The sequence below is a fragment of the Xenopus laevis genome, chromosome 9_10L, assembly GCF_017654675.1.
Source record: "Xenopus laevis strain J_2021 chromosome 9_10L, Xenopus_laevis_v10.1, whole genome shotgun sequence".
NCBI classification, from domain to species: domain Eukaryota; kingdom Metazoa; phylum Chordata; class Amphibia; order Anura; family Pipidae; genus Xenopus; species Xenopus laevis.
The window spans coordinates 125,756,847-125,768,609 of NC_054387.1; positions in this window are offsets into that span (position 1 = coordinate 125,756,847).

The following is an 11,763-nucleotide window of genomic DNA, read 5'->3' on the forward strand; positions in this document are numbered from 1 at the left end:
GGATAAAGATGGGAGGAATTGGGATTGTTTACTTCCATATCTCATGTTTGCCATTAGAGAAGTCCCTCAGGCCTCTACAGGGTTTTCACCCTTTGAGTTGTTGTATGGCCACCACCCACGAGGGCTGTTGGACGTGGCAAAGGAGACATGGGAGTCTGAAGCCACCCCACACAGAAGTGTGGTAGAGCATGTTGCAGACATGCAGGACCGTCTTGCAAAGGTAATGCCCCTTGTGAGAGAACATATGCTTCAGGCCCAGCAAGCTCAAAGCCGCATATATAATAGATCGGCTCGTGTTCGAACTTTCCATCCTGGGGACAGGGTGTTAGTCCTGGTTCCTACGGTGGAAAGTAAGTTCCTGGCCAAATGGCAAGGCCCCTACGAGATTATAGAACGTGTAGGGGACGTTAATTATAAGGTGTCCCAACCAGACAAGCGGAAAAAAGAGCAGCTCTACCATGTTAACTTAATTAAGCCCTGGAAGGATAGGGAATCGCTGTCCGCCTGTCCTGCAGTTGTAGAGGTAAAAATCCCACAGGTGCCTGAGGTAAAAGTGGCTGAGACCCTCACCAACAGTCAGAAGCAGGAGATGAAAGAGTTTCTGATCCGGAATAGACAAATATTCTCAGACCAGCCTGGGCTTACTGATATTATTAAACATGACATTATAACTGGACCTGGGGTTAAAGTCAATGTTAAACCTTATAGGATACCCGAGGCACGACGTCAGGCAGTGACAGAGGAGATTAGAAGGATGTTGGAGCTGGATGTTATTGAGGAGTCCCATAGTGAATGGTCCAGCCCCATTGTCCTTGTCCCAAAACCGGATGGTAGCATCCGATTTTGCAATGACTTCAGAAAGTTAAATGAGGTCAGCAAGTTTGATGCATATCCAATGCCCCGGGTTGACGAATTGATAGAAAGGCTAGGGCAGGCCCGCAACATTACCACCCTAGACCTTACCAAGGGGTACTGGCAGGTACCCCTCACTGAAGGGGCCAAAGAGAAGACTGCGTTTTCCACTCCTGAGGGGCAGTGGCAATATAAACGCCTACCGTTTGGCTTACATGGGGCCCCAGCAACGTTCCAGAGAATGATGGACCGCATTCTCAAACCACATCAAGGTTATGCTTCAGCTTACCTGGACGATGTGGTTATCTTTAGCCCAGACTGGGAAAGTCATTTGCCCCGGGAACAAGCGGTCCTTGACTCTATCTGGAAGGCGGGTCTGACAGCAAATCCCAAAAAGTGTGCAATGGGGTTAGAAGAGGCCCGCTATTTGGGGTATGTTATTGGAAGAGGGGTAGTCAAGCCACAGGTGTCCAAAATTGAGGGAATTCAGGAGTGGCCCCGGCCCAAATCCAAGAAGCAAGTGAGGGCCTTTCTTGGGATAGTGGGATATTACAGGAGGTTTGTCCCCAATTTTGCCACCCTAGCAGCCCCGCCTACTGACCTCACAAAAGGGAGTAAAGCTGGAACAGTTACATGGACCCCAGAGGCAGAGGAAGCCTTTCTAAACTTGAAGGCATCCCTGTGCAGATACCCTGTGCTGATAGCTCCTGACTTCAAGAAAGAGTTTCTTGTACAGACTGATGCTTCTGAAGTTGGGTTAGGGGCTGTTCTGTCACAAGTAGTGAATGGGGAAGAACACCCAGTAGCATACCTAAGCAGGAAGCTAACCCCGCTGAATGCAGGTATGCCATTGTAGAGAGAGAGTGCCTGGCCATCAAGTTGGCACTGGAGAGCTTGAGATACTATCTGTTAGGGAGGCAGTTCAAACTTGTCACTGACCATGCCCCACTTAAATGGATGGCCCAAAATAGGGAAAAGAACGCCAGGGTCACCAGATGGTTCTTGTCCCTTCAAAATTTCAAATTCTCAGTAGAACATAGACCTGGAAAGATGCAAGGGAATGCAGATGCTCTCTCCAGGGTACATGCATTAGTGGCGTACTGTGCTCAGCCCTACAGGCTTGAGCAGAGGGGGGGGATATGTGGTATGGTGACAAAAAGGTCCCCAGTTTCCTGGGGAAAAGTGATTGATGGAATGTATGTTGGGCCACGGATTCTCAGATATTGTTGCTGAGGTGAGACCAGTAGTGCTGTTAGCAGAGAAACACTATGTCTCTCTGCAAGGTTTTTGTAATTGCTGATCCGGGACTGGTCTTACTGGGAACCCGCAAGAGTAGTAGGTTTCGATCCCCCACAGGGATCTTCGTCAGGAGCAAAAACAAACAAACATTTTTGCTCCTGACGAAGATCCCTGTGGGGGAGCGAAACGTTGAGGCTTAATAATAAAACATTTTTTTGTTTTTTCACTAAAACCCTGTAAGTGCCGCAATCCTTTTTCACTGCTTATTTCCCATGCTGGCACCCAGGTATTAATTTTGTCTACGGAGTGCACCATTCCTTTGGTTATATATATAAATATATATATATATATATATATATATATATATATATATATATATATATATATATATATATATATATATATATATATATATGTAATGGTTTAAAAACCATTATTCACGTTGCTTGAGAAAGAACTGAAATAGTCTTGAAACGTCGCTGTAAAATGTGCACATATATGGTGATGTATACGCTTTTCTCACTATAATATAACTATTTTTGCATATAATTGTGAGTGCTGTCTGTTTTTGTATACTAAATAACGAGGGATAACCCGAAACCTCACTGGGACTGGCACCGCACATAAAGAAGATACTGTTTAACGTGAGTGCTGTTGCTGACAAACACAAGAGAATATATATATATATATATATATATATATATATATATATATATATATATATATATATAAAATACACAAAAGCCATAAATATCCTGTAAATTATATCCTTATAAACAGAGTGAGTTCTGATGTCATCACTTATAAACGGTGAGTTCTGATGTCATTTCTGTCACATGACTCACTGAAACTTGTGTATTATAATAAATAAAGTACCCCCAGTTGCAAAATATAAGGATATTAAAAGTTACCTCGAAGTTCCATGACCTGTATAAAAATATATAGTCAGGAAACTCCTCGGTGACTTATGATATCCTTATATTTTACAAGAGGGGCTACTTTATTCACTATATATATATACCTTATCCCTCCTTATTGAGTTTAAATAGGGTGAACTGTCTCTTGAAATTGTAAAGAGTCTCCAGTCACTTACTTGCTTTTAGATGTTTGTCCCAATGTTTTTCTGGTCATTTTTGTTTTATATTGAGTCAAATTTCTCAAATTTCTCACAGACGTACAGGATGTTGCAGCTTGAAAGGAAACCATGATAGTCTGCCTATGACTTGCAGGGACTTTTTCTCCTTCAGTTTTGGTAGCAGCACAGTCAGACTGGAGGCTCCTGGGCAGGGTCAGACTGGGCCCAGACCCGCTGCTGCTCTCCCGCTTCATTTAGGCGCAATGAATCGCTGGAAAACATACGTGCGTGCATATGTGCGCCTGGGGAGGGAGGTATTGGTGGCACGGAGCAGTTCATGGTTGGGGGGTCTGGGGGATGGTGTAGGAGGCCCCTGAGGCTGCAGACCTGGTGGGACCTGGGCCCCCCAGCTCAACACTTATCCAGGGCCCTCTGGGGCTTCCGCATAGGAGCCCACACACCCCCCCCAGACCCCCAGCCACAAGAAAAATAAAAATTACTCCACAGCAGTGTGAGCCGCCTCTCTTGTGTGAAACCCTTTTGTTGTTTGTTACTACGACTTACAGGCCCACCATCAGTTTGCATCATACAAATCCATGTCAACTGGTTATTTTTAGTCATAATTATATTACTTTTAGTTCTCTCTGCCCTTTAATATCCTTCAAACGATCCAAGCTGGTGTTTGCCTTGATCTCCGCTAACCCCAGGTGCATTGTTCAGGGGTTTGGATTCCCTTTGATTCCTTTAAGTACAGTTTTGGTAATGATCTAATAAATGTCCTTAGGGTAAAGAGCCTTTTAACTTAATTCCCTCAATCAAGTCTCTCCCTGGGCTTTGGGTCCCAACATTTGAAAACAAGAAAGATGGACAAATTTATTTTATGGCCGCATTAGTGATGTGCGGGTCAGATAAAATCCCACCTGTGCCCGACCCTAACCCGCCCCCGCCCAAGCCCGACTTGCACTTTCCGTTTTAAGGCCTGCGCCGCCCCACCGATGATGTCACAAAAGGGGCGGGGCAGGAGGCGCGCGTCTTTAAAAAATTAAACCAGAAGCCGTCATTTCCGTGTGGCGGGCGGGGAGAGCAGGAAGAAGAGCAAATGGAGGTGCAGGGTCGGCCCAAACCCACCCGACCCACAGGTATCGGGCTTACCCGCATATTACTAGGCCACATCCCCGAAATAACACATCCATTTCCCACAATTTGGCAGGTTATGGAACACATTTCTGAGGGTTTTAGGGTCAGGTTTTATGGGTTATTACAGCTTTGCTAATGAAGGTGAATTGCCCTTTAAGCTGCAAGTCACAGTTCCCCCAAGAGACCAGCTTATCTTAAATCGTTACAATTGTATCTTTGCTTTTCTTAAATTGCTACAAATGTATCTAAGTGCAGCTGCAGGGTATTCTGGGCTCTCTGCCAAATGCCTCTTATTTAATTACAGTTCAGACACAGTGTATCTTTTTCTGGCTTTTTCAGTGCAAGACAGTGATGTGCAGGTCGAGTTTTCCTTGACTCGCATCCGACCCTAACCCGATCTCTCGCAACCCGAACCCAGCTCCAGGGCCGGATTTACATAGTGGGCGCCCCTAGGCCCACTGCCGTTAGTCACCGATGTCCCCTCCCCTTTATTTCTGCAAATTTTCATCATTAATGGCCATTGGCCCATAGGAAATTTTAAAAATTATTGTATCTCCAGCGCATTCCCAGTGTTTTTGAACCAAAGTGGGTGTGGTTGGGCAGCATGTGGCCCCCCTAAAATCCTGCCGCCCTAGGCCCGGGCCTAGGTGGCCTTTCCACAAATCCGAGCCTGCCCAGCTCAGCCCGATCTGTTCCGTCCCTTCTATTTATAGGCCCGCGCTGGACACCCCGCAGTGATATCCCAAAAGGGGCAAGTTTATAAATTCAAGGAACGGAAGCTGGAAGCCGGCAGTGTGATGTCGCTTGCAGGAAGAGTGGAAGTGAGCGCTTGACCCGAAGATTTTTGTGGTATCCGGCCCAAACCTGCCCAAACTCAAGTGTTCCAGACAGGACCACACATCGCTAGTGCAGGAGATCAAAGAGAAACTCGGGACATTTCGGTAACAACGACTATCCCACAAAAACACTGCAGTTGGGGTATATATACAGTATATACATTAAACCAATGTGGTGGGATATGTTAGTAACATGCTGGCTGCTACGGTAATATCAAAACTGAAACTAGACGTGTTGTAGCCAGAAGCAGAGGAATGTGAGAATATTTATAGCTGTGTGGGGGTTACTGGTGTGAATTCACACTGCAGCGCTGCTCTTCGGCGCTACACTTTCCTGGAACCAGACTTACTTACCTGACTGCCGTATTAGTGCTGGCGCTTTTCAAGGGCAAACGTTCAAACATCTATAACGTTAAGCAAGGTGTGTGTTAATTACACATTGTGACCCTTAAAATTGCAAATATGAATATGCACCTTACTTGGTACTCAGGCATTTCTGCAGATTTTTATTTACACATGGAGAGGATCTCAGCTGCCATATTGTGTCCTCTGGCCTCCACAGGCTTAGAAAGCCAGGTTTCATTTTTACCATTAGCGGTGCTGTTCTACAGAACGATTGGGGTCACCTCTGCAGAGGCACCCAATATAGTACATGCCACTCTCATAAATAAAGGCTACAAATGAATTTTTTTTAGAAATTCATCCATCAAGTTCAACCCCTCCAAATGAAAACCCAGCCCCATACACACACCCCTCTCTACTTTTAATTAAATTCTATATACCCATACCTATACTAACTATAGAGCTTAGTATCACAATAGCCTTTGATATTATGTCTGTCCAAAAAATCATCCAAGTCCCTCTTATAGTCATTAACTGAATCAGCATCACAACATCACCCGGCAGTGCATTCCACAACCTCACTGTCCTGACTGTGAAGAACCCCCTACGTTGCTTCAAATGAAAGTTCTTTTCTTCTAGTCTGAAGGGGAGGCCTCTGGTACGGTGATCCACTTTATGGGTAAAAAGGTCCCCTGCCATTTGTCTATAATGTCCTCTAATGTACTTGTAAAGTGTAATCATGTCCCCTCGCAAGTGCCTTTTTTCCAGAGAAAACAACCCCAACCTTGACAGTCTACCTTCATAATTTAACTCTTCCATCCCTCTAACCAGTTTAGTTGCACTTAGTCTCTGCACTCTCTCCAGCTCATTTATATCCCTCTTAAGGACTGGAGTCCAAAACTGCCCCCATACTCCAGATGAGGCCTCACCAGGGACCTATAAAGAGACATAATTATGTTTTCATCCCTTGAGTTAATGCCCTTTTTTATACAAGACAGAACTTAATTTGCTTTAGTAGCCACAGAATGACACTGCCCAGAATTAGACAACTTGTTATCTACAAAGACCCCAAGATCCTTCTCATTTAAGGAAACTCCCAACACACTGCCATTTAGTGTATAACTTGCATTTATATTATTTTTGCCAAAGTGCATAACCTGCATTTATCAACATTGAACCTCATTTTCCAGTTTGCTGCCCAGTTTTCCAGTTTAGACAAATCACTGTACAAAGTGGCAGCATCCTGCATGGAACCTATAGTTCTGCACAATTTAGTATCATCTGCAAAAATAGAAACAGTACTTTCAATGGCCACCTCCAGGTCATTAATAAACAAGTTGAAAAGCAAGGGACCTAGTACAGAGCCCTGCGGTACTCCACTAACAACACTGGTCCAATTAGAAAATGTTCCATTTACCACCACTCTTTGTAGTGTATCTTTTAGCCAGTTCTCTATCCAGGTACAAATACTATGTTCCAGGCCAACATTCCTTAATTTAACCAGTAACCTTTTGTGTGGCACTGTATCAAATGCTTTAGCAAAGTCTAAGTAAATCACATCCACTGCCATCCCAGAATCGAGGTCTCTACTTACATTCTCATAAAAAGAAATTAAGTTAGTCTGCAAGATCTATTATGCATAAAACCATGCTGGCACAAACTCATAGTATTATGATTTGCTATGAAGTCCAGTATCTTATCCTTTATTAACCCTTCGAAAAGCTTTCCTACCACTGACGTCAGACTAACTGGCCTATAGTTTTGAGGCTGAGAACGGGATCCTTTTTTGAATAGAGGCACCACATTAGCAATTCGCCAGTCTCTTGGCACTATGCCAGATCTCAATGAATCCTGCAAAATTAAGTAAAGAGGTTTGGCAATCACAGAGCTAAGCTCGCTAATTACCCTGGAATGAATACCATCTGGCCCTGGACCTTTGTTAATCTTAACATGTTCAAGTCTCTTTTGAATGTCATCATGTGTGAACCATGCATCATTAGTTGTATTACTAGAATTGGGACTGTTAAGAAGGAAACCTTCACTTACTGGTTCCTCATTTGTGTAGACAGATGAAAAATACGAGTTCAGAATCTGCGATTTTATTTTGTTTTCATCAACCAGTTGACCCCCCTCTGACAGTAAGGGTCCCACCCCTTCCTGCTTCATTTTTTTGCTATTAAAGGACCAGTAACATCAAAAATCTTTTTAAAAAAAATTCGTTAGTATACATCAAAAAATAAACACCAACACAAATTAAACTTTTAAATAGCAAAGCCTTTATTAAAAAATAACTTACTGAAACTCCACTTCCGTTTCTGTTCAGAAAAGGCGAAACAGCGACCATCCATCCTGCAGCAGTTGATTTCTTCTCCCTGGCTCTCTCTCAGCCAGCTTCTTCTACTCCTCCACCACACTTTCCCCAACCACTAGAACTTTGTCACGGCCAGCATCCCAACTACAGCCGCCAACCTCACCCACCAATAAGCATCTTTTAATCTTCAGACGTGCCGGCCGCGTGAGGTCAGGTCGCGTGCAGTTTGCAACCCTCCAGCACATGGCTTCGTCCCTCCCAGGCAGTTTTCCAGCCCTTGCTCATTCTCACGCCCTCTCTCTCTCTCTCTCCCTCTGTTTCTGGAGCAGCAGCAATTCGGCCGAGCAGCAACAGTTCTACTTGCTCTTGGGTAACCTGCTCAGCCCTGAAAACAGCGCCAGAAAACAAGCAGAGGTAAGAGTTTGACTGCGCAAGGGGGCGGCTCAGCAGCTGTATGCGTCTAATTCTGTGAGGTTGGATTGAATTAGCTGCTGAACGCGGCCCACGTGTGAGCCTAGACCAGCACCTCCCTACGTGGAACCCAGCATATGAGCCCAGTGCTATGGGTCCGAGCTACTCTGCCTTTTCTATAACTTTTTGCTGCAATGGGACTTGGGAACGTACCATTATTAGAAGTGTCATAGCAGCTTCGTGCTGTGTCAGTCTGAAAATACATGCGCTAGACGTATGGCGGCCAGGAGAGAGAGCGAGGGAGAAGAAATCAACTGCTGCAGGATGGATGGTCGCCGTGTCGCCTTTTATGAACAGAAGCGGAAGTAGAGTTTCAGTAAGTTATTTTTTAGTAAAGGCTTTGCTATTTAAAAGTTTAATTTATGTTGGTGTTTATTTTTTGATGTATACTAATGAATTTTTTAAAAATCTTTTTGATGTTACTGGTCCTTTAACATATTTAAAAAATAATTTTGGAATTTTTTTACTGCTTGGCTTGCTGCAATATCCTTTTCTATAGAAATTTTAGCTTGCCTTATAGCTTCTTTGCATGATTTATTGGCCTCCTTGTACCTTATAAATGTTTCGGCTGTACCAGCTAACTTGAAAGCCTTAAAAGCACGTCTTTTCTTACCCATCTCAACACCAACGCTTCTATTGCATCAAAAAGGTTTTGCTTTGCAACGACGTTCCTTGCTTACAAGTGGAATATACTGACAAGTATATTTATTAAGCAGCATTTTAAAGACTTCCCATTTTTGTTCCGTGTTTTACCCTGTGAAAAGCATTTCCCACTTAATATGTTGCAGAGATGCCCTTATACTGTCAAAGTTTGCACCTCTGAAATTTAGTGTTTTAGTTACTCCCTTATAGAATTGCTTCTGCAACAGAATCTCAAAGGAGACCATGTTATGATCACTATTCCCTAAATGCCCCTCACCCACACAAATGTTAGAGATGAGTTCAGTATTATAAGTTATTACAAGGTCCAAAAGAGAGTTATTCCTAGTAGGTTCTTGAACGAGCAGGAATAAAAAGTTCATTCAGCATATTTACAAACCTACTAGCTTTTTCTGTCTTAGCAACCCCATTACCCCAGTCAATGTCTGGATAATTGAAGTCACCCATAGCAACAACTTGACCCAGCTGTGAAGCCGCTTGTATCTGCAAGAGTAGCTGGGCTTCATACTCGACACTTATACGAGGTGGTTTATAACATACACCAATGATAATTCTTTTTGTTACCTTTTGCCCAGTCAAAATCTCTACCCAGAGTGATTCTACACCCTCACCAGTGCCAGCTATTGTTATTTCTTTAGCGCATGGCTTTAATTCAGGCTTTACATACAAACCCACTCCTCCACCCTTTTTAATCCCTCTGTCCCTCCTAAAAAGGGTGTAACCATTTAAATTCACAATCCAGTCACATGTTTCATCCCACCAGGTCTCAGTGATACCAATTATATCATAATTTTTAGAGCATGCAATTAATTCTAGGTCTCCCATTTTACCTGACAAACTCCGTGCATTTGCAGCATACAGCGGAGGTTACTACTTTTACTTTTGAAATTTGCATTACTTAGTGGAGAATTATATGTTAAGTTAGTATTATTCGGTTTTCCTTGTAACAGAGGGACCTCCTTAGCTGGTAAACTGTATGCCCCCCTCACTCCTCCCCCATGACCCCTTACTAACCCCACTGCCCCGTCTACCCTAGCTTCCCCATAATCCTTTATCTCACCCACCCCCCCTTGCCTAGTTTAAACACTCCTCCAACCTCTTAGCCATTCTTTCCCCTAGCACCGTGGACCCCCTTCCATTGAGGTGCAAACCGTCACGACTGTATAGGTTGTACCCCAAGGAAAAATCAGCCCAGGGCTCTAGGAACCCAAACCCTTCCTTCCTGCACCAAGACTTGAGCCACGCATTAAGCTCCCTAAACTCCCGCTGTTTTCCTAAACTTGCACGTGGCACGGGCAAAATTTCAGAAAAGATGACAGTGGAAGACCATTCCTTGATCTTAGAGCCTAGATCCCTGAAATCATTCTTTAAGGTCTTCCATCTACCATTTATTTTGTCATTAGTACCGATATGCACTAAGACAGCTGGGTCATGCCCAGCCCCACCCAATAATTTGTCTATCCGATCAACCACATGCCGAACCCTGGCACCAGGTAGACAGCAAACTGTTCGGTTGTAGCGATCTGGACGACAAATTACCCTACCCACTTTCCTAATAATTGAATCCCCTACAACCACAATCTGCTTAGGCCTGACTCTACTCTCCTCCCCACCACTACTAGAGAAACTGGTCTCCCGGCTGTTAGAGAGATCAGCCCCATCTAGAATTGCCAATCCAGAGTTCATACTCCCATCATCTTCACACAATCTGGCAAATTTGTTGCGATGTATATATGTATCTCCGGATCAGCCTCCATTTTCCTTTTGCCCACCTTAGATTTTCTAACTGTCACCCAGCTAGCTGCCTCCACATCCTGCTGCTGTTCTGTTCCCCCCAAACTATCTGACCCCGCTAGGTCCTGCTCAGTGAGCAAAAGACTCCTTTCAAGATTTTTAATCGACCGCAGTGTTGCAATTTGTTGCTCTATTGCTCTAACTCCAGCCTCCAAAGTGGCAATTTGCTCACAACCACCACAGAGGTAAGTATTTTGGATCTCTTGTTTCAAATCTGCATACATATGGCAGACTGTGCACTGAGTCAGACCTTCAATCTTGCTAGCACTCATTATCCCAGTTACAGATCAAAACAGAAATAAAAAATAAATAAATAAAATAAAAATTAGGGTTTAGAACACACTTTTGACCTAGTTTGAACCTCCTTTAATTTGAAACTCCTGTATTTGTAACTCCACTTACTAGGGTTGCCAACTTTTTTAAAAAATTTTACCGGCTGCTGGGGGGCGGGGCCACAAAGGGGCGGGCCGTGACATCAACAGGGGTGGGCCGTGATGTCAAAAGGGGAGGGGCAACCCAACGAACGCTAGAAGAGGCAAAAGAAAAGGTAAGTTGCAGGGGATTGGGGGCAGGCTGATGGCTCCTTTTAATCGTATTACAAATTTACCGGCAGCTACATTACCGGTAAATTTGTAATACCAGCCCGGCCTTGGTAGGTATTTTACCGGCTAGGCCGGTAAAATACCGGCCAGGTGGCAACCCTACCACTTACAGATCCCCCACTTAATTCCTGTATTTGTCCACTTACAGATCCCCCACTTAATTCCTGTATTTGTAACTCCACTTACAGATCCCCCACTTACAGATCCCCCACTTACAGATCCCCCACTTAAAGAACAAACACTAGAGCAAGTTCCACTGGAGTCCCAGGGGTTCTATTTATACAGTCTGTTCAGGTGCAACTAATCAAACCCCATCCCCTCAAACTGAGGGAAAAACTAACTGCAAAGTAAAGCAGGTTGTGACAAACTTGCTGTAAGCTCACTAGCACATCAAACTTTGCTATTTAGCACCCAAGACAGAAAAAAAACCTTTAAAAAGTAAAA